The following is a 24,847-nucleotide window of genomic DNA, read 5'->3' as shown; positions in this document are numbered from 1 at the left end:
CTACTTTTTTAATGAATTAAGCCACTTAGGTAATAATTTCTTTATTGCCTCAATGACATCCTTGTTCCTCAGACTGTATATTAGAGGATTAAATAAAGGGGTCACAGTAGTATAGAAGAGAGAGAGCACTTTCTCTGTTCCTGATGGTTCTTTGGATTTGGGTAGCAAATATGTAATGGTAGCAGAGCCAAAAAATAAGCCCACAACAATGAGGTGGGAGGAACATGTAGAGAAAGCTTTAGATCTCCCTGTAGCTGATGGAAGTTTTAATATGGTAGTGATTATTTTAAGGTAGGACACAAGTATCAATAGGAAAGGAAACATACCAAATAGAGCAGCATTAGCATAAACTGAGAATTCATTAAATGTATTGTGCCCACATGTCAGTTTCACTAATGGAGAAGCATCACAGAAAACATGATTGAGCTTGTTAGAACCACAGAAAGGCAGAGAGAAAATTTGATATGTCAGTCCTGCCTGGAATGGGATTGCAGTGATCCAGGAGCCAATCACCAACTGAACACACATTTTGTAATTCATGATTAAAGGATAGTATAGAGGTTTACAAATAGCGACATAACGGTCATAAGCCATCACTGCCAGAAGGAAGCATTCAATTCCACCAAAAATAAGAAAGAAGCCAAGTTGTGTAGCACAAGTTAAAAGAGAAATACTTTTCCTTTGTGTCCAAATGTCTGCCAGCATTCTGGGGAGAGTTACTGATGTATAACAGATTTCTATGAAGGAAAAATTTCCAAGAAAAAAATACATGGGTGTCTGGAGAGCTGGGTTAAATTTGGTTATTACAATGATGAGTCCATTCCCTGTTAAGATACTCACATAGATGATAACAAAAATCCCAAATAAGAGCCCTCGGAGATTTGGAACATCAGAAAATCCCAGGAGAATAAATTCTTTTATTTCAGTGTGATTTTCTTCTGACATTTATGTTGTTGCTTCCAAATGCAGAGAGAATGAGTAGTATTTGTGATTCAAGACTTCTCTCTACACCTTTATTTCCTCCTCTGTAATTCATGAGTTTACATTAAGTGTTATCTTAGTTTCTTTTAAGATCTTAAATATTCTATTTTAAATACTAAAATTATTTTAGTTCAATAATTAAAATATTAAACTTATGCTATTCTATTAAATAATTATAGAAAAGATATTAATAGTGATAATGAATATAATAATAAACTTCAAAAACAATTATTATATTTGCAAAAATCCACATAAAATCAAGTATTTAAATAATGTACAATAGTAACCTTTTCTCTATTTACTTAAATTTTAAAAATCAATTTCCACTTCAATAAAATGATGACATTCATATAATTTTAAGGCAACAGGAGTTATAGAAATCATTAGAATTTGACTCATCAGTAGAGCAAATTATTCCTAAATCCTTTATATCTTAAAATGTTAAATGTATCAAAATAATGAAATATTCAAGATAAAATATTAAATATGTGAATAAGAGCTTCACCATTCTCATCATTACTATAAATATCATCTTCACCACTACTGTAGTAAAATGCCTTCCTCGTTCTCATAGAAGACTTAACTTGAATCTCTATTTTTTATTTTTTAAATGATTAATGTATGCAATATGGAGTAGATTTTCAATTATTAACAGATATGTCTCAGATCATGTATACATATGATTCAACAAAATGGATACCATAATATAATGAATGTTGATCATAACCTACCATTTAAGTTGCACAACTCTTCTTCTAAATTATATTCTTCAAATCAACAATATAATTAAACATGATTTCAGAGGAAAAAATAAGAGGCATTTTGTCTATTTTCTATTAGATATATGAGTTAAGAATATAAAATTACATATATAATATGTATATATTATCTCTATATGTATATTGTGATATGTGTGTATATTTTCATGACAGCAAGAACAATAGAAACAAAACATATACATCATACATCATACAACATGGGTATGTAGATGATAGATAGATAGATAGATAGATAGAAAGATAGATAGATAGATAGATATCATGTATAGGGGTACTAGACAACCTACTATGTTATAAACTCTTTAAAAGCTCTACAAATCTATATACACACATAAAACATAATGCATTTTTCTTGACTATATATATTTATTAAAATGGTTTTCTCCCAATAGGATTTAAATAAAAGGAAAATGGATTTTTTACTTCATACAAATAATTTAAATTGATTTAAACTAAAACATCCTATGTTGTGAGATACCTTCTTGAATTCTCATTTCTATATAACAGAATTTCTTATTCATTTAAAAAAGCTAAGTTATTTTATAAAGTTCTTTACATATTTGACTTTTAGATCCCTTCCAGATCAATTTTTTTAAGGATTATTGAAAGAAACAGATATTCATAAAGTAGATTCTAGGGAGCAGTAAAATCTAAACAGCTCAGATCAAGACCAATGAAAAAGAATTCATATGAATTTCCCTTAAAAGATGATCTAATGAATCAAGGCAGAGCCAGGCAACTTAAGAGGCCTTAGAACAAAGTTGGAATAGATGATATTCACAATTAATGAAATATAAAAATATTTACATACATTTTATAATTTCAATTAGGAATAATGTTTCACTTTAGGTATATCACACTTCATAATGAAACAAGATAAACATGGTGCTTCCTACATTTCAAACAACAGCTCATATTCTAAATCTTTTGCCCTCATATGCAACTCCCCTGTGAATTTGAAAAAGAGGATGAGTAGTGTTCTGCAGTGGAAGGAGCACTTGCCTCAATGATAGGTCCTGATTTTTAGGTCTCATTCTGTCACAGACATACTCTATTTTCTGAAATATGCATCAAATTATTTGTTTCTTACTTTTTCTGTTTGAAATATTAAAATAATGTCTTCTAATGTCCACATACAAAATGATACTACATTGCTTATAATATGAAACATTAAAAGTATAAAATTGTCATTATGATAAAAATATTACTTTCCATTCTGAAATCAAGCTATGGAAATATACAGTGTTCAGTGCCATTCGTGAAATTTGGACTTATATCCTCCAACTATAGAAAAATTAATGAACTCAATATTCTATGAAGTCTATTTTCTTATATTCTAAAATACTTTTTTAAAAAATATTTTAAGCATTCCACAATCTCTGACCTATTTTTCCTTTAAATTCTAACAAACTATATTCTGATTGTCATAAGACTAATTCTGAATCGTAAGGTTTGTTCCTTTAATTATATTCTATGTTCTATTAGATATCATGAGTTATATTTAGGGTTAAAATACTTTTAAAAATTCATATGATCCGAGACATTGAAAAAAACCATAAGAAATAAAGCAGCATCCACCTACCCAAATATAGTGTTCTATGATCATCAGCCTCATATTATTATGATTATCATTATGACAAAATTGAAATCATAATTATCATTATATATTAATAATCACTATAAAATTGAAATTACATGATTCCAGTTGATGTAATTAGTATCAGATTTCATTATCAAATGTTAAACATTCTGCCATAGTGCTTTCTTCACACTTGTTTTTCCTCCATTCTTTCTTCTATTTTTTTCCTTCCATATTTACACCTTCTCTTTCCCTTCCTTCCTCTTTTGATCATACTTTCAATCACTTTCTCCCCTTCTTCCCTTGTTCTCTCCTTCCTTCTCTCTTTTTCTCTCTTTTTAATTTGGGTGTACATATGATGCAACAATACATATTTAAGGTTACTTCCTACCTAGACCTGACTCAGAGTCTTACAAGCCCATGAAATATAGATCACAGAGAGTGGAAATTGAATTTTGATAATATATTTTCAAAGAATGTTATGCAAGAATACCCACAAGCCTGAAGTCCAGATTTTTCTAGGAGAAAATCTAAGCAATAAGATGGAAAATGAAGATTAGCTTTTCAGGTCTTTTCCTCTTCTCTTACATGTGGTCATAATTGTTTGGTCATCTATCATTTAGACAGCAGTATCACTAAAACTAATCTGGGGGGAAATGAGTTGATTATTTACTATGGAATGATATTATACAGTAGAAAAAATATCCTGTCTGTATTTCTATAGAAAATAGAAAATACTTATTGATTTAAAAAATGGAACATAATTTCTATCATCCTAAGATAAGAAAGATTTAAATAATATTTACATTTAGATACTTCTCATTATCCATGACATTTTTCTCACAATAACTAAATGTAACTTGAATTAATATTAACATAATTACAATGACCTCACATTCCTAAAAAATTAGTAACTTTGTTCCAAAGACATTTCTTTCAATGATATTTTATCTGATTTATGAAGTAAATTTGAAATATATACCTGGTACTTTAGCAAGGATTTCTTTCTTTCCTTTCTACCTTTCTTCTTTCATTCCAGTTCAGACAACTTCTACAAAATATTAATCATTTCCCCCCTGGATTGAGCCTTGATTCCTAAGGATTCCAGTCAAAAGGCTTCACAGAAATATACTAGTATTTATAAATTACCTAAATACAGACAAATTTCTCATGTCAAAGAAATTGAAAAAACTCAAACATACATCTTTGAGAAGAACTCAAACATACGTTTCTTGTTGCCATGAAATATCAACTTGCCACTTATTTTTTTGAAGATCATAATGGTCATAATATATATTGATTTGAAATTATACAATTAGCTAAATGCACATATGATGTTTGATCATTAAACTTCTGTCATGCCGATGAAATGATATACAGGGATTTATGATCTTATATAAATGTTGTTTTATGAAAATCCACTAGACCTGTTTAAGTAGAAAAGACTCCTATTCTTCTCTAATCTTTGGGGGAAAAGCCTTTCACACACTATTTTTAATGAGAAGCCCTTCTTCTAAGTTCTAATCAGAAGTCCAGTATTCTTAATTTCATTAATGAGGTGATGTCATTCAGAGAGTCCTGGGATTATTCTCTGGAGACCACGTTGCATTATTCATATTAACAGCCAATTTTTTTTAATGTGTTTAGCTCTCTGTTTTGAAATCTAAATATTTTTAAAATTCGACTTTTAATCAAGAAAGCCTAGAAACACTTTATTTGATTAAAGATATTCCAATTTCAGCATAAATTTTTCTTAGTTATGAACTTTTTTTCCTTTGTCTTTTGCAGTTATAAACTTTGACTTTGTTATTTGTTGTTTTTGTTGTTGTTGTTGTTGGTGGTGGTTTTTTTTTTTTAACAAATCAATACTTGTGCCATCCAATTTATCATTCTTTCATACCTGAAGTCTTTCTTTTTAGCCACTTACAGGACTTTTTCCTCCTTTGCCAAAAGAAGACCCTTCCTTCCTTTATTCATTCTAATACTGGTTCAACTCTTAATGATTCCTAGATCTCACTCTTGTCCACAAAAAGCTAGGCCATTTCATCAATTTCTGCCTAGAGCCTTTTTACACTATGCTGCTTGGCTGAGATTTTCCTCTGCTGCTAACCACCTGTAAATGGGCATTGGGGTCATATTATGCTTGACTTTGCCTAGGGTCTTTCTCTCACCACTCAATACAAACTCAGACCTCAAAATATGGCTTACTAGACTGTGTGGTTATGTTTTATAATTTATCTGAGTGTTTATGAAATACTTGAAGTACTGGGAATTCTAAAATATCTTTATTTTTCCAGAATCTGTAAACCTTAAAATTCCTTAGACTTATAAATATTGGAAATTTCACCATTGGGAAATTTCATACTTGGAAAATTTCTTACTGATAGTCTATTGGAATGTGAACCACATTGGCATGGGAGGTTCCTCCTCCTCCCTTCTTAAGATTACTTTAGGACAGAAACCTTTTGCTGAACAGTGGAAAGGACTTTGACCTATGCTTAAGCATAGAACAGGAATTTCTTTGAGTCATGATTGATTTTAGAATTGATACAATGGAGATACTTGGAATCAATCTCCACTCTACTCAGTCCTAACAGGATTGAGGAAGGGCTGCAGCATAGATCAAAATTTAATTATTCCAATCTCTACCCTACTCAGGTTAACAGGATTTAGGAAGGGCTGTAGCAAAGGATCAAAGATTTAATTATTTGAAAATATGACCTTCTACAGACATGTGCAAAGCCAGAGACCTCTGGGTGGTCCTGGGTTAAGCTAGAGCCTCCATTGGCACAGGGAAATTGATGGACAGTGATTGGTAGATGTGAGAACTGAGGGGAGGGAACTTGGATGGTTTCCTTAAAGAGAGAGGGGTCTGAAGACTTAGGGAGGGAGTTGAGGAGTTGGTCTGAGTGGTTGGAGTGTGCTCTGAGAAGCTTGCTCTGAAGGAAGCTGAAGGTGGGGGCCCCGGAGAATGTTTCTCCATTTTGGTCACGTGAGTAATAGGGACTGATCTCTTTTCTTTGCCCCAGCTATCTAAGGGCTTGGGCCTTTTGGCCCAGCCTAAACAGAGGGGGTATTTAAGCTCTATTCCCTTCTCTCCCCTTTCCTCTCTCTCTTTCTCTCTCTCTATCTCCAATTCCTTTTTTCCTCCTGTTTGTAATTAAACTCTAGGAAAAGGCTGACAGCTGATTTGAGTTTTCATTTAGGAATTACATAGCTGAATTCCTTGGTGACCTTAAATTAATATATATATCAGTCTTTTAAAGTGATTTCCTTGTCACAAATCCCTATATCTTATTTTCCATTTTTAAACCCTTTTGATTTAGTTTGCAAACTGTTCAATATAGACATTTTCTTTGTATATTATGAGCCTGACTCAGAATCTTTTAATTCTGAGATTTTTATCCATGAGCCTGAAATTCAATTGTCATTAAAAACTTTCCTACTCACATGTAAAATTTCTAAATATTTGCTTTTGGAATGCAACCTTTCTCTTTGATGACAATAGATAAACAAGGAAAAATAATAAACTGCTTTTAAAAATACATTTCAATTACCTAGCTTTATTGTATTTACCAATAATTAGTTCTCTGAATATCATGTATCACAAAATTAATCTATTAAATTATTCTGGATGCTTTCCCAAAACTTAAATTAGCATGCCTCAGGAAAACTGCAGATCTCTTTATTGCTAATACTTGTTATGGACACTTTGGTAAATTCAATTTCAGTTTTTATAACATTTTTGAATATTTATTATATTTTTGTGAACTTCTCCAAACTTCTAATATGATATTTTTGCAAGAAGGGTATACAGCAATTAGGGGAAAAGAGAGTCTAGGTAATTTTGTCGTAACATTACAGAAGCTTCTTTGGTAAGCAAAATAATGAACAACTCAAGGATTATCATGAAGGAAGCTTTTAGGAGTTGTCTTATTTTGGTTATAATTAAGCAATACTTCCTGAGCTGCTATTTTGAGATCTTAATCCTTCCATGAGATCAGAGACAAACTCATAAGAATGTCTTTATGGTTGCTTTTCCTCAGTGAATCTAATTTGATTTTAGGTTTATTCATATATTCTCCCACTCTGAAAACAGTATCTCTGGGAAAATGCACTGCCAAAGATGATTTTCCACAGAGCTATAGAAATCAGGTTCTTATATACCTTGTTGGAATTAAGTACACCAAAAATACACAGACTGGTTACAAACAGGCTGGAGTAGCAGAGGATGGAGAAATCATGGCCTAACCTGCAATGGATACAAAATGATGCTTCCATTAAGCTGCTAATCTTCTTGGGAATGGATCTCTAATAGAATGGGGAACTTCTAAGACAAAAAGGATAAGAGAGGATTTGAGCATTTCTATTACTCCTATTCAAGACACTTAATGGATGTTTTGGGGTCCATTGTTCAGCCCAAGAGAAGTTCAGTTTGAGACTTTCCTTAAAGTAAATTCCCCAGGGACATGGGAAAATATGGGGATTCCAAAAATAAAGTTGACAGGTGCATTGAAGCATGCAAAATTTTTTCCTCATTAAGCAAAGTTCTGGGACATAGAGTGGAAGGTTCCTAACCATACTCCCTCTCCCTTCTCTCCTTTCTCCATGTAGGTTATGTTTGTGCCTAAAATCTCTAGAAATCCCTAATTGTGCATGTATCATGTAACCTATGGAAACTCCAGGGAAACTTGTGTATATAGCAAATAACCTATGGAAACTCCCACCATTTCTCAGACCGCTAAATAACATATATCCTATAAATCATTGATGTATGGCAGATTGTATTATGATAACTAAATATCTCTCTGTTAATCATTATCTGTTACTATGTATATGGAAAGTTTGTGTTGGAGCCCCAGTTTGTTTCTCTCCCTCTGTAAAATCAATAGTGACTCTCAATAAAGTTGCCTTGTTTGCCATCAGCAAGCCTGACCCTCCTGATCCCACAAGGTGCTTTGTCACATGTTTCTTATTTCATCTCATTCTCCTTATCCCCTTTAGAGGTGCTCTTAATATTTTCAGGCAAGTTTCTGACAGTGCATAATCATGGTAAATATCAGGCTAGGAAGAGAACATTTATTTTTAAGATTTGCTAAAATTACCATGAAATTATAAAAATTTCATTTAGGCATAAGGAAACAGGGGTGGAGGAGCAAATGACACTTCCTCACCCTTCTAACACCTCTCAGAAACAATAAAAATCTCTCCAGAATTAATGCTAAAAGCAGCAAAAATAAACAAGAATAAGGAGTGAATCTGAGGGTCAGGGATAATGAGGGAGAAAGGTCATTGATTTTCCTGGTCAGGTCCTGTGGCAGGACCAATGCAGACAACTTGGAATTAACTCTCCAGCTTTTTTGATTTGGTTTGCCAAATGTTAGATATGGCAGGACTAGAGAACTCACCTAATCTATTGAAACCCTGAGGAGCTGCTTCCATGGTTTTAACACTGGAATATACAGGCAAAAGACCTTGGGAGCATCTGTATTGACTGCCACCTTAGCTCCAAAGATCCTAGGTCACCCATCCATAGCTGGATATTGAAGGAATGCACACCATAGGGTCTATAGGTACAAAGACCCGAGGGCAGGACCTTTGGCCTTGCTGCTGACTGTGGAGGGATTTTGGAGGCCAAAGTAATGGGGACTAGAAACCTGCTCTATCCCTTACTGCTGTGGCATTTGAAGAATAGGATTAAGGAAGGATCACACACAAATGGTTGTAGTAACTGAGGAACTGGGGAACATTTGGCTGTGGACACTCCCAGGAGATTAGAGTCCCTGGTTGTTGTCAGAAGAGGAGGTGGTCTCAATGATTGAAGTTGCAGTGACAAAAATTCCCAAGGGCTCCAGTTGAAACCCTAAGGTGTTCCAATCAATCCTGGACTGGGACTTGATTGAAGTACCTGGGATTACATATGACCCTAGATTATTACAACTGGAATAATTTATTACTGGCAAAGAAATAACAAACAAACAAAAATATGAACATTGAGACACAATCCCCCAGCAATGTAAGAGCCCTGAGACTCTAGTATAATGCTAATAATATAAACAATTGATCTATCCACTAAAATAAAATAACATAATGAGCAATCAGTAAAGAAAGAACCTAACTATTATTATCTATTATGATGATGGGAACAGAAAAGATTTGAGTTTAAGCATAGAGGATAATGAAATAAATATGCCTTTTTTCTAAAACAATAGAAAGGCAAAGCCAATATGCATGCTTAGTAGCAGCAAAAGCTGAAACTACTCTGATATGCTTCCAAAACAACCTTCAAGAAGCACCTCAAAACAACAGCAGTCAAAATCCAACAGCTAGATGGAGTAAGGGGACTGTCTCTTTGACCTGACTGATCATCCTTCAAACTACAAGGCCAGGTTCCCAACTGAACATAGGTTAACTTTGGGATCCTGGGATGTGAGTTACCTCAGAAAAGAGGACCTTAGACCCACCCCTTGAAATCCTAGACCCTGAGACCTATGAGTTTTAGATTTACTCCACCCTGCTTAGTCTAACAAAACAGGAATGTCCACAGCCCTACTTAAGGATTAAATATTGAGAAGGATGGCCTATGACAGACATGTGCTAGTAAATGACAAATCAGAAACAACTGACAGACTACTGGGCTGTCCTAAGTCAAGTTTAAGCTACCATTTGTACATGTGAGATGCAAGAAAGTGATGTAAAAATGGTCTATATACTTGGTATCACTTCCTTTCTCTGACCTCTGAGTGGAAAGATGCTGGTGGCAGCATGCTGAATGTCTTGGTGTCTTGGTGTGGAGGCAGCTATTGTCTGTGTTTGGTGGTGAGTGTCCTTGATACCCTACTGGGGGAAGCTTAGTAACCTAGTTCAGGTGAAGTGTCTTCTCTGTGCCCTCTGGGAGTTTAGGCTGATTCCTTTCTCCTTTATCTTCCAAAACACTATCTTCTTAGGAAGCCCCTAATCTTATGAGAAGACCTTGTGGTGGAGGTGTTTGAACTCGCCCTGGCACAGGATAGGCCAGAGAAATCCTGTACCCTTTCCCTCTCTCTTCTTAATCCCTTCCCTCTATATTAATTAAACCACCATTAAATTTCCAAATTGACTTGGGTATTTTATTTGGGATATTCCCTGGCAGACAATTAAATTTAGATTAAGTCACAACCCTAAAATTTCACCTTACAGACCAGTCAATAGTGAGGCCAAGAAGTCCAAATAGCTTGGCATTTTTAAAACTACATTAATGAAGTGAAGACAAAGCCCCAAGGCAAAAAAATTCACAGTGCTAAACCCTACATGTCAGCAGCAGAGAAGACAAAATCATCAGCTTTCAGATTTCCCAGTCCACAGGCAAAAAGTCTAGGAAATGAGTGAAGAGAAAAAAAAACACTTAAAACTTGAAAATTTCTATGGGGACAAAGAATAAAGCACAGAAGCAACAAGGCATGGTCTGATCCCAGTTTTACCATAGGTAAAACTTCAAAGGAAAGTGAGAAATTGTCTTATGCTCTGGAAGAACTCAAAAAGGAATTCAAAAAAATAAATAAGATAGATTGAAGAAAACTTGGGAAAAGAAAAGAAAGTAATGTAAGAAAACAGATTAAAAAATCAAAATTGGCCAAGTGGGAAAAGAGGCACAAAAATCCAACGATGAACAAAGTGTCTATAAAAAGTGAATTGACTTACTGGTAAAAGGCAAAAGTTCAAAGGAGAAAAGAGTGCCATAAAATATAGAATGAACCAAATGTAAAAAGAGGAACAAAAGAAGAAAGTCACAAAAGAAATTCAGTCTTTAAAAATTAAAATTGGGCAAATAGAAGCTTATTATTTCATGTAAAATAAAAATAAATCAATTAAATAAAACAAAATCAAGAGAATGGAAAAAATAATAGAAAATATGAACTATCTCAGTAAAAACACAATTTGTGATCTTCATATAGTTGAACTAGTTAGCTGAGGATTTAAGACATAAGAAAGAGTAATTTAAAAAGGGGTATGAGATGATACTGAGAAATATTAGATTCTAGGAATGATAAAATATTAAAGACTGAGGAATAGAGAAAAATGGAAAAGATAAAACATTATAGGCCTATTATGTTATGTTAGCTAAGTTAGTCTTGAATTTCTCATGAATTGAGTTTTTTTTAATACCTATGATGATAGAAACTCCAGAGATCTGATGAAGCTGAGATTGAATATGAAATGTATTATAAATATTAAGGAAGTTATATTATTTGAAAGAATATGTTCTAAAAGTCCCCTATTTTGAGAGAAAAAGATCAATGAGCTGGACCAAGACTGTGACTTATGCAGTGATTTGTTTCATTAGGGAGACAATGGGCATAATTGCTATCAAAATCTAAAATTAGTGACAAATTTGGATTGCATTAAAATAAAAAATAAACTCTCAAAGCTGAATGATGATGGTAAAAGCTGAAACTGGAAATAAACTTTCAGAAATTTTATCCAGTGTGATGAGATACAAATCAGCATAGCGTGTTCAGTTGATAGAATTTAGTAGAGAAGTGTTATAGAATTTATATGATTCAGAATTTGAGATAGAATTTTGAATATTATTATTTGATTTTTACACTTTCCTAACTGAATGATATCTTAACAAGGATAGGAACTTGTTTGTTTTGTGTACATTTCTAGGTCTTGAGTCCAATAATTTATTTGTACAGAGCCAACTTAAGTATTTTAAATTTTGAATTGAAATGGTGAGTTTAATTTTGTTCCCAAATTTTAACATAATGTCTATAGCTGCCACTTGATTGCAACTATTATATTTCTTTTTGTCAAAAGGAGGGAAGGAGGTTGAAAATCTAATTCAAAGCCTACATGAAGTCAGTTCAAATATCCCTGATTTAGGTGAATTTAAAAAGTTACATATAGCTAGATATTCTTTTTTTTTTAAACCCTAACCTTCCATCTTAGAACCAATTGGTTCCAAGGAAGAAGAGTGGTAAGGGTTAGGCAATGGGGGAGAAGTGACTTGTCCAGGGTCACACAGATTTTAACCAAGGACCTTCCATCTCTAGGCCTGGATCTCATTTCACTGAGCTACCCATCTGCCCCCTATAAGGATATTCTCACCAAACTTCATGCATTCAGAATTCATAGTTCCTTTTTACTCGATTTAATTATAGTGACCCAGACTAACTCTATTGTAAAAAAGTATAAAATCCCCAGAACTGATGTCATCTGGGGGAGCAATCTTTCCTTTCATGCTGTCCTCCCAAGGAACTGCTCCCCATCTTGCTGTTCCACCTTGCTCTCCTCCTGGCCACTCTCAACATTACTTTCTAAATTAATAAATCTTTTTGTTTTTAAGCTAAGTTTTGGAGTCTTTGAATGCTTGCAAAAGGCATCCTTCCCGAACCCCAAAGGGTATCCTTCCTGCCTGTAACACTCAACAAATGCTTATCATTTCAATGGTCCTTCAGAGTTCATAATTTGGTATTTGTGTTGCCATCCTTCCAAATTCAAGCTTTTAGGTTATAGATGTAGATACTGTTAACTGAGAAAAAATACAGAACTACTAAGTAGTCAGAAAAGCCACACTTCAATTAAGGAAAAGGGGGTTCAGTGCTTTCAAGGTTTTCACACAGAGCAGCATGCTACACACCCATGCAGAGTCCCAAGACCCTGGATGTTCTGGTCACTGACCACCCTGGGAGAGTCAACCGCTCTATATTGACAATTCCAAAGGGAAAAATAACTTGGGGAAACTTATGTAACTTTTGGGAAACTGAGGGACAGGGAAATAGGATTGATTGGCATCACCATATCTAGATAGAAATGGGAGTGTTCAAACCAGCTGGACAAGCTTGGGAAAGGAACCATAGCCAGAAGTTAGGGTGTAAGGAAATGGGCTACATACAATGGACACTAAAGTGGGTGATCCTTTCCCAGATGTGGGTCTTCTTGGGAAAGGGTCTCTGATACAATGGGAGAAGCTACTGGGACAAAGAATATTTTAGTGTTTTTTTTTACCTACACCTAGTTAAGTCCATTAAATATCTTAAGGTCTACTGTTCAGTCTGAAACTGCCAGTCTGAGACTCCATTCAGAGTGGATTCTCATGGGAACAAGGACAAGCTTTGGGGCCTCCATCTTTCCAACTGATTAAACTTAGAGTTAATCAGATCTTACTATTCTACAAGTTTGGGGGTTTTAGACTTCATATTGACAATACAAATATATTTTTGGACTTCTATTGTAATAATGTATCCATTATTCAATTCATAGATTAAATGTCATTTAGAAAACTGACATTTTGAAAAATGGAATGAAGACTTCTAATCACGTAATTTTAATTGGAATTCTATTGGTTATCTGTTCTAAGAGTAAAGGTTACTAATATTTACGTAGGAATATAACAGGTAATTTCAGAATAATCTCATCTTTTTTTTTTCTTAGAGCTATTAGACTCTCCGTTCAGAAAGGTATAAGTGGTTTACATAGAAGTTACAAAATCCTGTCCAAAGATACTCATTGGAAATTCCTATATCTGATTTTTGGAACTACTTCTAGGAGCCTTTAACCCCACCTCAAACCCATACACTGCTCATCTATGCCAAGGCAAGCAAAAAATAACTGGAAGACCATATCCCAAACCTCTAGGTCTAGGAAAGAGTCCTCCAAAACAATCAGAAGGCCACACAATATGGAGGATTGTAATTCACTTTTATTCAGCAACTGTAGTTTGAATGAATTCAAGATTACTGGGAAAAAGGCCAAAAGGATCTCCTGGGAACAGCACATAAACAGGATAAACCTGAGTGCTTGGTTCCAGGCAAAAGCTTCAAAAGTCCTTCAGCTGAGCTTATTGTTAAAGTGATTTCTCAAAAGATGGAGATCAATGTAGGATGAGGTAAATGCTGAAGCCATCAAGGAACACTCCTCTTTGTACCAGGAATCACACCCTGAGACAGTAGACCGGGTGTTGCATCTCCTACACATGACTTTCCTTCACAAACATCACAGTGCTTGGAGAGGTCCCACTATTCCCTAGTGTAGAGACATTTCAGAGAAGTAAAAACACCAGGATACAGGAAGCTCCTTGAACAACAGCTTAAGTACCTGTTTACAGAACTGAAACAAAGTCAATTTTTTTGTGGGGTATAGAGGTGTATCCCTGAGGTTTGGGAAGGATGCCTTTCCCTAGAATGTAAGACTCTGAAACTTAGCTTAAAGGTAAAGAGACAAATTTATTAGTAATGATGAATTTTTGGCCAACAAGACAGCATGAGTGGAACAACCTGGGAGTTGCTCCCAGAATGCCTCCATTCTGGGGTTCTTATAATCTTCTATAGCAGTAAGGACATGACTCTGGAGTCAGAAGTTGGGGGGAGGGGATTTGCCTGATGATATGGGGTGGTTCTCAAGATATATATGGAGGATGACTGAATGAGGTTTGTTTCTTTGTCCATCTCAATTCAATGGGGCAATCAAAGGAGGGTCACCTCCAAGGTCAGGTATTTTGAGTTGGGAGTCTCAAGGGCCTACTGGAGCTAAGGAATTTCCCTGATAATAGTTTGCCTGAGTTTCTGGGGGTACAATGCCCATCTCAAAATGGATAGTTATTAATTTCATAATGAATATATATATGCATATATATGCACATTCAATATAGCATAGGTATAATGAACATATAATATATGTGTGTAATACAAACATGAAATTTTGCTACTATGCCTTTATTGCAGTAACCCCATCTTCTCTCTCTTTCTCCCTCTCCTCTCTCTGTCTCTCTCTCATCTAATTTTCTTCCACTTGACATGTGAATATTAGGGGTTATACTCATACACTTTGTATGTGCCAAAGGCTAAACATGGATTAGGATCTTTTTTTTTTTGACACATTTAGGTTATGTCTATATCATCTGTTGACTGGGAAAAAACACAGAATGATTAAATTGTCAGAAGAACCACTCTTTAATTAAGGAAAAGGATACAGTACTGAATTAGGACTCCACACATAGATGCTCACTACACATCCAGGCAGAGTCCAAGTCTGACTCCGGTTGCTCTGGTTATTGATCCCTGGCAGTGCCAACCATACTGGATTGACAACTCCGAAGAGCCATTAAAGTTGGGAAGTTTAAATACCTTTCTTGGGGAACATGGGAAAGGAGGATGAGAGAGGCAGTTGATTGACTTTATAATGGTAACAAAGGAAAATGAGGAGTTCCAGACAGGAATAACAGTGAGGGCTGATAGTTTACAGTGGACACAAAAGGAAAAGATCCAGCAGAGGGTTGGGCCACCTAAATAAAGGAATTTGGCCTAAAGAGAGAAACCACTGGGACAAAAGAGATACTAGTGATAGGATTAGCCATTCTCACTTAAACTACATTAAGGTCTATTTTTAGACTGAGACCAGTGAAGTTAGACTTTCCCTCAGGGAGGAATTCTCAGTTGACAAGGTCAAACCTGGGGCTTTCACCTTTAACCTAAGTAAACTGGGGATCATTAACTCTTTCTAAGCTACAAGTTTGGGGACTTCTAGTTTCCAGGTTGACATATCTACATACTTTGTGATCTTTCTCTTCTTACTCCTTCACTTCCTTTTCCTCCATGTCTGTCTGTCTGTTTTGGGGTACAGAGGGGGTACCCCTGGGATTTGGGAAGGATACCTTTTGCAAGAACGCAAGACTCTGAGACTAATACACTGTGGTATAATTGAATGTAATGGACTTCTCCATTGGTGGTGGTGTAATGTCCCAGAACAATCTGCAGGGATCCAGGAGAAAAAACACTATTCATAAGCAAAGGATAAACTGTGGGAGTGGAAACACCGAGGAAAAGCAACTGCCTGACTACAGCGGTTGAGGGGACATGACAGAAGAGAGACTCTAAACGAAACTCTAATGCAAATATTGACAACATAGAAATGGGTTCGAATCAAAAACACATGTGACACCCAGTGGAATCACGGGTCGGCTGTGGGGGGTGGGGGGGAGGAAAAGAAAATGATCTTAGTCTTTAATGAATAATGCTTGGAAATGATCAAATAAAATATTATTAATAAAAGAATGCAAGACTCTGAAACTCAACTTAAAAGTAAAGAGAGATTTATTAGTAATGTTGAATTTTTGACAAGTAAGACAGCATGAGTGGAGCAACCTGGGAGGTTGCTCGCAGAATGCCTCAGTTCTGGGGTTTTTATATTCTTTTACAGCAATGAGGATGTGACTCTGGGGCCAGGAGTTGGGGGGAGGTCCAATGCCCATGACATGTCTGCCTGACTGTCTCTCTCTCTGTCTCTCTCTTTCTTACACACCTACCACAAGTGTATATATGTATATGTATATATATATATATATATATATATATATACATTTATTTATTTATATATATACCAATTTACATATTATGTATGCATGTGTATATATACATGTATACCCACATATATGTATGTGTTTGTTTGTATATATGAGTTTATGTGAAAAAATTTTTTTCAATATCAGTTCCTATAACTATAAAACTGGAATAACAATTTAATAATGGAATCTTCTTTAGTGGTTCTTTTGAGGAACAAATGAGATGATAGATAGAAGGAACTTAAACTGAAATATAAAATACTCCATAAAAGCTGACTATTATTATTCCCCGTATTGAAATCTCCCTATATTTAACTTCCTTGAGTTATAAGACTAGAACTTTTATGTCTATGCTAAGAATATAGGAATTTCACCTTGTCTGATGATACAAGTAGCTTCCAAGAATGGTTTGACTAGGGGGCACCTGGGTAGCTCAGTGGATTGAGAGCCAAGCCTAAAGATGGGAGGTCCTAGGTTCAAATCTGACCTCAGCCACTTCCTAGCTGTGTGACCTTGGGCAAGTCACTTGACCCCCATTGCCTAGCCCTTACCACTCTTCTGCCTTGGAGCCAATACACAGTATTGACTCCAAGATGGAAGGTAAGGGTTTAAAAAAAAATAAAAAAAGAATGGTTTGACTAGTGAACAATTCTAGCAACAGTATATTAAAGCATATCCTATTTCTTAAACCTCTCAGACATTGGCAAATTTCATTTTATACCATTGTAGCCATTTTTCTTGGTATGATGTGTATACATATGACCTACTATTTCTACTATTTTACTGATAATGTGAACTCTCATATAGGAACACCCTTTTACTAATTGTAGCTCTCAAATGAAAATGTTGAGAAGTTGCCTATATTACTGATGAGTTGTGTTTTACACAGAGTCAAAACATTTTTTTTACATGATCTTTAGGATCTAAAGCTAGTCCTTTTTTTTTAAACTTTATCTCTTAGAATTAGAACTGTAAAGTTTTCAAGATATTTTACATATTGTTTCAGCTTATTCTCACAAAAATCTTATAGTGTATATGCTGTAAAATACTCAGTTTACAACTAGGGACCACAGGCAAAAAGTGATTAAATCACATGCTTAGGTTTACCCACCAGTAAAGACCTAAAGCAGGATTTTACCTCATTCCAAGCTTATCATTTTTCTTCTATGACATCCAAATGTTTCCATACATTTGCAAACATGAATGTAAGAATTTCTTTAGTGCAACAATGACATCCTTATTCCTCAAGCTATTTATCATAGTATTAAACAGTGTCACAATGGTGGAGAAAAGAGAAAGCACTTTGTCCATCCCTGACAAACTACTGGATTTGGGTATTGAATATGTAATGATAGCAGACCCAAAGAATATGGCTACAACTATGAGATGGGAAGAGCAAGTGGAAAAGGCTTTATATCTCCCAGTGGTTGATGGCATTTCCAGAATGGTGGTGATAATTTTGATATAGGACCCAAGAATCAAAAGAAATGGAATCATAGCAAACACTACAGAATCAGCATAGATATAGAACTCATTCATAAACTTGTCTCCACAAACCAACTTCAGCAATGGAGGCATACCACAGAAAATATGATTGAGTTCATTAGAACCACAAAAAGGTAGAGAGAAAATCTGGTATGTCTGTCCTATCAAAATTGGCATTGCATTGATCCATGAGACCACAATAAGTTGGATGCACACCTCGGAGTTCATGATTAGAGAAAAATAGAGAGGCTTACAAATGGCCATATAGTGGTCATATGCCATCACAGCCAAGAGCAAACACTTAGTGCCTCCTAGCATAAGTAGGAAGTAAAGCTGTAAAGCACAGTTTAAGAAAGAAATGTTTCTTTTCTTGGTTCATAGGTTCATCATCATTCTTGGGAGAGTAACTGATGTGTAGAATATTTCAAAAAAAAATTTACAAGGACAAAGTACATGAGTGTGTGAAGGATTAAAGCAATCCTGGTTATTATGATGATGAGAGTATTTCCTAGAAGAATAGTCATGTACATGATTTAGAAAATTCCAAACAGAATATCTTGGATTTTAGGTAAGTCAGAAAATCCCAGAAGATTAAATTCTACCACAACAATGAAATTTATTCCTATCATTTTGAAAAAAATATTTAAAATCCACATTGAAAATACTGAATATGGGACAGATAAATTACTTCTGCTCTCTTGATCCTTTGTTTCACGTATTCTGTAATATACAAATAGGAAGAATGCAAATTATTTTCTAGGTCTCACATTTTAAACTTTACTCTGTTCTCTATTTCAAAATATGAAAGAGTATCAATTTAGTTTTTGCTGTTTTATAATCTATAGTGAACGTTCTATCTAAATCACTCATGTTCCACAATTAAAAATAGTTCAAAATTTGGCATCCAAGACAACTCAATGTAAGTTCCCTTACAACTAGAAAACTTTACAAAATATAATACCATGGAACTACTAACATTCTATGTTTTTTCTTTGCACTGTTTACAATTACATTATTCTAGTGTTCTAGGTCACATGACTTTAAATCATGGTACTAGAGATATCCATTAAAAAACAAGAAACCATCCTCAACATGAATGAAAATAGCATTACATATATACTTTATTTACTATTTGTTACTAACAAATTGGGGTGTATGGGGTGCTCAAGGAGGAGTAATATCTTTGGTATGGAGGGCTTGTTGTGCCCTCCTAGGGCAGCTCTCCAACCTCTGACCTTCACCTGACACCCAGCTCTCACTTGTGGCTCCCAGTAGCTGCTAGCATGAGGCAGCGGCCACACTCCAGGCAATGGCTTCCACAGGCTGGCTAAACCTTGTGAGGGTACCCATCTGGTCATCGACCCCTGGTGAACTAGGGCTTTGCTCACCCAGCATGTGAAGACTGCTTCAGCGGAACAGACAGAAGAAACCAATAAGAAGGTTCAACGGCTGAGATGGCGATGCAGCAAAGCACTGTGGAGTGCTTAGGGCGTGTTGGAGCACAAAAGACAACATGGCCATCCAATGCAGCTGAGGAAGTCTCCAGGTGTAATGACTTTTCGTGCCACTGGACCAAGACTTCCAATGCCGAGAGAGTGGGACTGTCTCTGGGCATGGACTTTTCCACTTAAATCTTCATGCACAAGTGTCTGTGCATAAAAACACACAAAGACAATCGTCATCCTCAGTTACCGAGAGACTACTACTACTACTATTACTACTAATAAATTAATTTGAATATCAGAGATTGTACAAAATTTGATGTGGAGAAAAGATATAATTACTGCTCCTGAAAAACATTGGCATTATGAATAATATGAAGCCCATTACAGTTTATGTAGTATTCTCTCCATTTTATACATAAACATAAAAAATATAATAGCATATGTGTCTATTAGGAAGATATACACATAAGGAAAATATATAAGGGTTTTCTATAGGTGAATATATGTATATGTGTGTGCAGATAGATAAAATATATAATTAAGTTTAGCAGAATAGGAATATATGCATTTGTATATACATATGCATCTATGCATATATGCACATGTATATAAATATAAACACATGTATATAATGTGCATATATGTGTATGTGTGTTTTATGTCTATTTTTGTATGTATATATGTGTATGTGTATGTATATATATATATATATATTGGCTATCCCAATATAGAACATAAAATATAGTTCAAAATCTTTTAAATATTCTTTGAGATCACTTTGTCATCCCTTTCTTAGTATCCTAGAATGGAAGACAAATAAATGTACCCATAGCTTCTTCCCTGTAAACTGTTATTCTGAAGGCCATCCTGAAGTTTGGAACTTTCCTCACCTTAGTCTTCATTAATAATAACTAGCAATCATATAAAAATCTGTTTAATGTTATGTTAATAGAAAATTATTTTATATTATTTCACATGTAAAATATCTTGCAGACTGCTTACTGCCTTGGGGACTGAGAAGTGGTGGGAGACACTAATGAAGGAATGATGAGAGAGAAAAAAAGAAGTTGGTATGGAATTGAGAACACATTTTTTTTAATTCAAAATTGTTTATGTAATTAGAGACTATTAATTATCCTTTCCTTATTCTCTTCAATATTCCATCTTACTTGTTTGTACCAACAAATGCCAAACCCTTTTTCACTGAGCTAGCATGCTTCTATACAATACTTGTAGTTTGAGACTTTTGTTCTTGTCAAGAGCCTTTTTCCCAACTTGTTTTTATTTTCAGCCAAGATTTATATAGGTCTCACCTCAGAGAACATGTATAGAAATCAACATTCCAGATAATTTGTTTTCTGATCTTTTCCCTTTTTTGCTGGTTGACTGATTTTCTATTTCATCATATAATACTTTTAAATCAACAAGAATTTATTTTCTCCTTTCCTCTCTTATTCAAATGGGAAAAATTAAAAAAAAAACTCATATAATACATTTTTTATAGTCCAAGAAATCACATTTCCACTGCTTTCCTCTATGAGTCTGCAACCAGCAGAATCTAAAATTAGTATTTGAATTTGGGAGGAAGTAAAAGTAGAAGTTAATGAGACATTTGAGGTGTACAAGGCAGAATTTAGGAAGGTTAGTTCCTCTGGAAATAGGTTAGAGTATAGCTTATTGAAAAAATACTTTAAGAAGACCATCACAAAAAATCTGAAATATTTGGTGTTTTGTTTATGGAGATATTTCAGAAATCTCTTCCTCTCCCTCCTTCCATTCTTCTTTTAATTTCTCTCTTTTTCTCCTCTTCTCTCTCCATTGCCCTCTTCCCTCTGAAACGTACACATTTTATTATTTACTGCTGTAGTGCTAACCATAAAGAATTTTTAATAAATGTGTTTTTGTTGATCCACTTAGAATATATGGATTTAAAATATTAATATATTTATTGGATATAGAACAGAGAAGCAAGACTTAGAAAAGGCTTGAAGGCAACTTTATGTAAGGATTACTTTAGAAAACTGCAGATATTTAGGCTGATAATTGAAAAATCTTTGGAGGAAGAGTAGCAGTCCTTAATTACTTGAGTGACAATATGACAGCCTGAAGATCTTTGCCATTTCTGCTTTCTCTGAGCTACTGTAACATGTGCCCAATTCCCTGAGTGTTTGAGAGAAATTTAGAAGCACCTTTGTTTTTTGTTTGTTCCTCCAACCAATCCATCTAGCTTTCCAGCCTGGCAAACCTGCAGGAGCTTTCATGATCCTAGATGTGGGGGAAGGGGACTGAGTTATCATGGGGCCCCTGGTTTTACCCCTGTGTAGAGGAAGAGATAGAACTATTCTCCCAAACATTCTTTGTGGGGCTTTTACTCCTAGTCAGTGCATACCAGGGTAGCACCACCTACAGAGAGTAAGTAGAGATGCAAGCATGACTCAGTTTCCTGCCTATCTCAAACAGCTCCTGTTTCTAGAGAGCTTTATTGCATTCACAATGCTCCCAGTTTTAGGATGTGTTTTTTTCCTACTGTTCCTTGGTGCACTGGTTCTTGGGATTTGCTTGGGTAACCTTGGGATTCAGAGGGCATATTCATATTCCTATAATCCCTTTGCTATTTTGGCCTGCCAAGTCTCTGCAATACATACATTATGGGATTTTTCCACACTCTGTGTGGTGCCTATATGGGGAACCCCAGATGATCAAAAGAATCTAAATGGGTGATGATCAATTTCTATTTTTGCTTTGCCTGGTATCATAATTGATATCCTGCTGAAGATTCTGTTACCTAGAAGAGGAAGTGGACACATAGAAGAAAGTGACAATTGGAAGGAGCTTTTGTCTCTGGGTCCCCTGAGGAGATGAGTGTGTCTTTGGTTTGCTCTCTCTAAGACTGACAGTTTTTCTAAATTACAGTTCAAGATAGAGAAAATGGATTTTTGGCCTTAACAGCCTTATTGATTAGTGATTAACTTAGGCAAGTAGTTAGATAGTAGGTAAATTATTAAATAGTCAGTATAGAAAAGTTTAGTCCTGGGCTTGGCTCTGGCAGAAGAAGCTGCCTTTGAAGGTAGATGGATTAGGGATTTTTAGAAAATTTAGTTAGGATTGGGATCTTAGGTATAATTAAAAGCTATTATAAGACTACTCTCACTTTCCTCCTTTCTATTTCCTACTATACTTTCCTAAAATATCAAACTATGTGTTTTTTATATGCCAAAATATTCTCTCAACATTTGTTTAAACTCCAACCATAGACTTTTAATCCTTCACAATACATACATATATATCTTTCCATATCATCACATTTACATACACATATCATCATATATCATCATATACATATCATCATAATCATATTATTTCTCTACCCTCTTTCTTTTTATATTTCTTCTATCTTTTCTACTACTGAGAGTAATTTTTGAGAATTACATAAATCCTCTTTCCATGTAGATATACAAACATTTTTATCATAATGTGTCTCTTAAATTTTCTCTTTCTTATTTACATTTTAATGTTTCTCTTTTGATTCATGCTTGGATTTCATTTTTTTTTTTATTTTAGGTCTGGCTTATTCATCAGGAATACTTGGAAATCTTCTATCTTATTGAATTACCATTTTTTCTCCTGAAAGAATATACTAAGTTTTGCTGGCTAGGTGACTCTGAGTTTTAAATCCAATTTTTTTGTTCTCCTAAATATTATATTCTATGCCTTTCAGTCCTTTTATGTAGAAGCCACTATTCCTGTGTGATCCTGATTTTAGCTGCATTGTATTTAAATAGTTTCTTTCTGGATGCTTTAAGTATTTTCTCCTTGATTTGGTAGCTCTGGAATTGAGTTATTGCATTCTTGGAATTTTCATTTGAGGATTTCTCTCTGGAGGTGTTCTATGAATTCTTTCAGTTTCTATTTTTTTTTTTAGGATCTCTAGGTAGTTATTGATAATTCCTTTTAATATGTTGTCCAAGTTTTTTTTTTTTTTTTGATCATGGCTTTCAGCAAGTCTTAATTCTCAATTTGTCTCAACTAGGTGTATTTTCTAGGTTAATTGTTTTTTCAGTAAGATATTTTATGTATTCCTTTTTTTATTCCTTTGATTCAGCTTTATTGTTTCTTGATTTCTCACGAAATCATTCGTTTCTAGATGGTCAGTTCTAATTTTTAAGACCTGATTTCCTCTCACTTTTTGTTTCTCCTTTTTCAATTGGCCTGGTCTCATTGCATTACTTTCATTTATCTTTCCCACTATTCCTCTGCCTCTCTCTCTCTTTTTTTTAAACACTTACCTTTTGTCTTAGAAACAGTTGAATCCATGGCAGAAGAGCAGTAAGGTCTAAGTAACTGAGGTTAAGTGACTTGCCCAGGGTCTCACAGCTAGGCAGTGTCTGAGACCAGATTTGAACGCAGGACCTTCTGTCTCTAGGCCTGGTTCTCAATCCACTGAGCTCCCTAGCTGCCCTCTCCTCTGCCTCTTTTAATTGGTTTTGGAAGTCTTTTTTAATCTTTCTAGAATCTGTGTCCAATTCATTTTTTTCTTTTGAACTTTGTATCTGCTTTCTCTCTTTTCACTGTCTCCTTCTGCGTCTGTACTTTGCTCTTTGTCTCCATAATTTTTTTTAGAGTTATGTGTGGGGATTTGTTGTTGTTGTTCTTATTGTTTCCTTATTTTTCCCTATCTAATGATAGGTAAGCTCTATTTTCTGTGAAATTAGGGTAACCTCTTTACCTTCAGTCCTTCCTTGATGCTATTTTTAGCTTATTTTCGGAGTTTTTATGACTTTCAGTTCCTGGAAGCTGATGTAATGGTCTGAGGGTTGAGAGCTCTGATTGCTTCATCCCCTTCCTGATTCAATTGACTTTTGAGATGTCAATAACTTAAGGACTTTCCTCAGACTTGGGCATAAGCTCTTGATCTCACTCTGAACTTGATCAGGTCAGGGACTGATCAAATTCTACTCCCAAGTTTGAACTCAAGCTTTTGGTCTCTTATATTTGATCCAATCAGGCATGACCTTGATTGCCTGGTCCTGGAGCTCCACCATTAGTTTTGAGCAACAATATGGAGGGGGCACCCCTGTGAAATGTACCTTCACCCCAAAGTATGAACTATGTCCTAAATCCTGGCCAAAACTGTGATTTCTAGCTTTCCTCTGAGCTTACAAGAATCAGACAGCTCTAGGCCAGACTGCTCTGGGCTGTGAATCTGGGTTTCTCCACAGGTTTGAAATTTCACGGGGTGTGGTTTGGCTTGTACCAT

General features: G+C 34.9%; 1 pseudogene; it reads right to left on the bottom strand.

Annotated features, from left to right (window-relative positions):
- LOC100022111 (olfactory receptor 10AG1-like) lies at positions 1–24,847 on the bottom strand (annotated as a pseudogene).

The sequence above is a fragment of the Monodelphis domestica genome, chromosome 6 (assembly GCF_027887165.1).
Source record: "Monodelphis domestica isolate mMonDom1 chromosome 6, mMonDom1.pri, whole genome shotgun sequence".
Taxonomy (NCBI): Eukaryota; Metazoa; Chordata; class Mammalia; order Didelphimorphia; family Didelphidae; genus Monodelphis; species Monodelphis domestica.
This window is presented reverse-complemented; position numbering and strand designations above follow the sequence as displayed.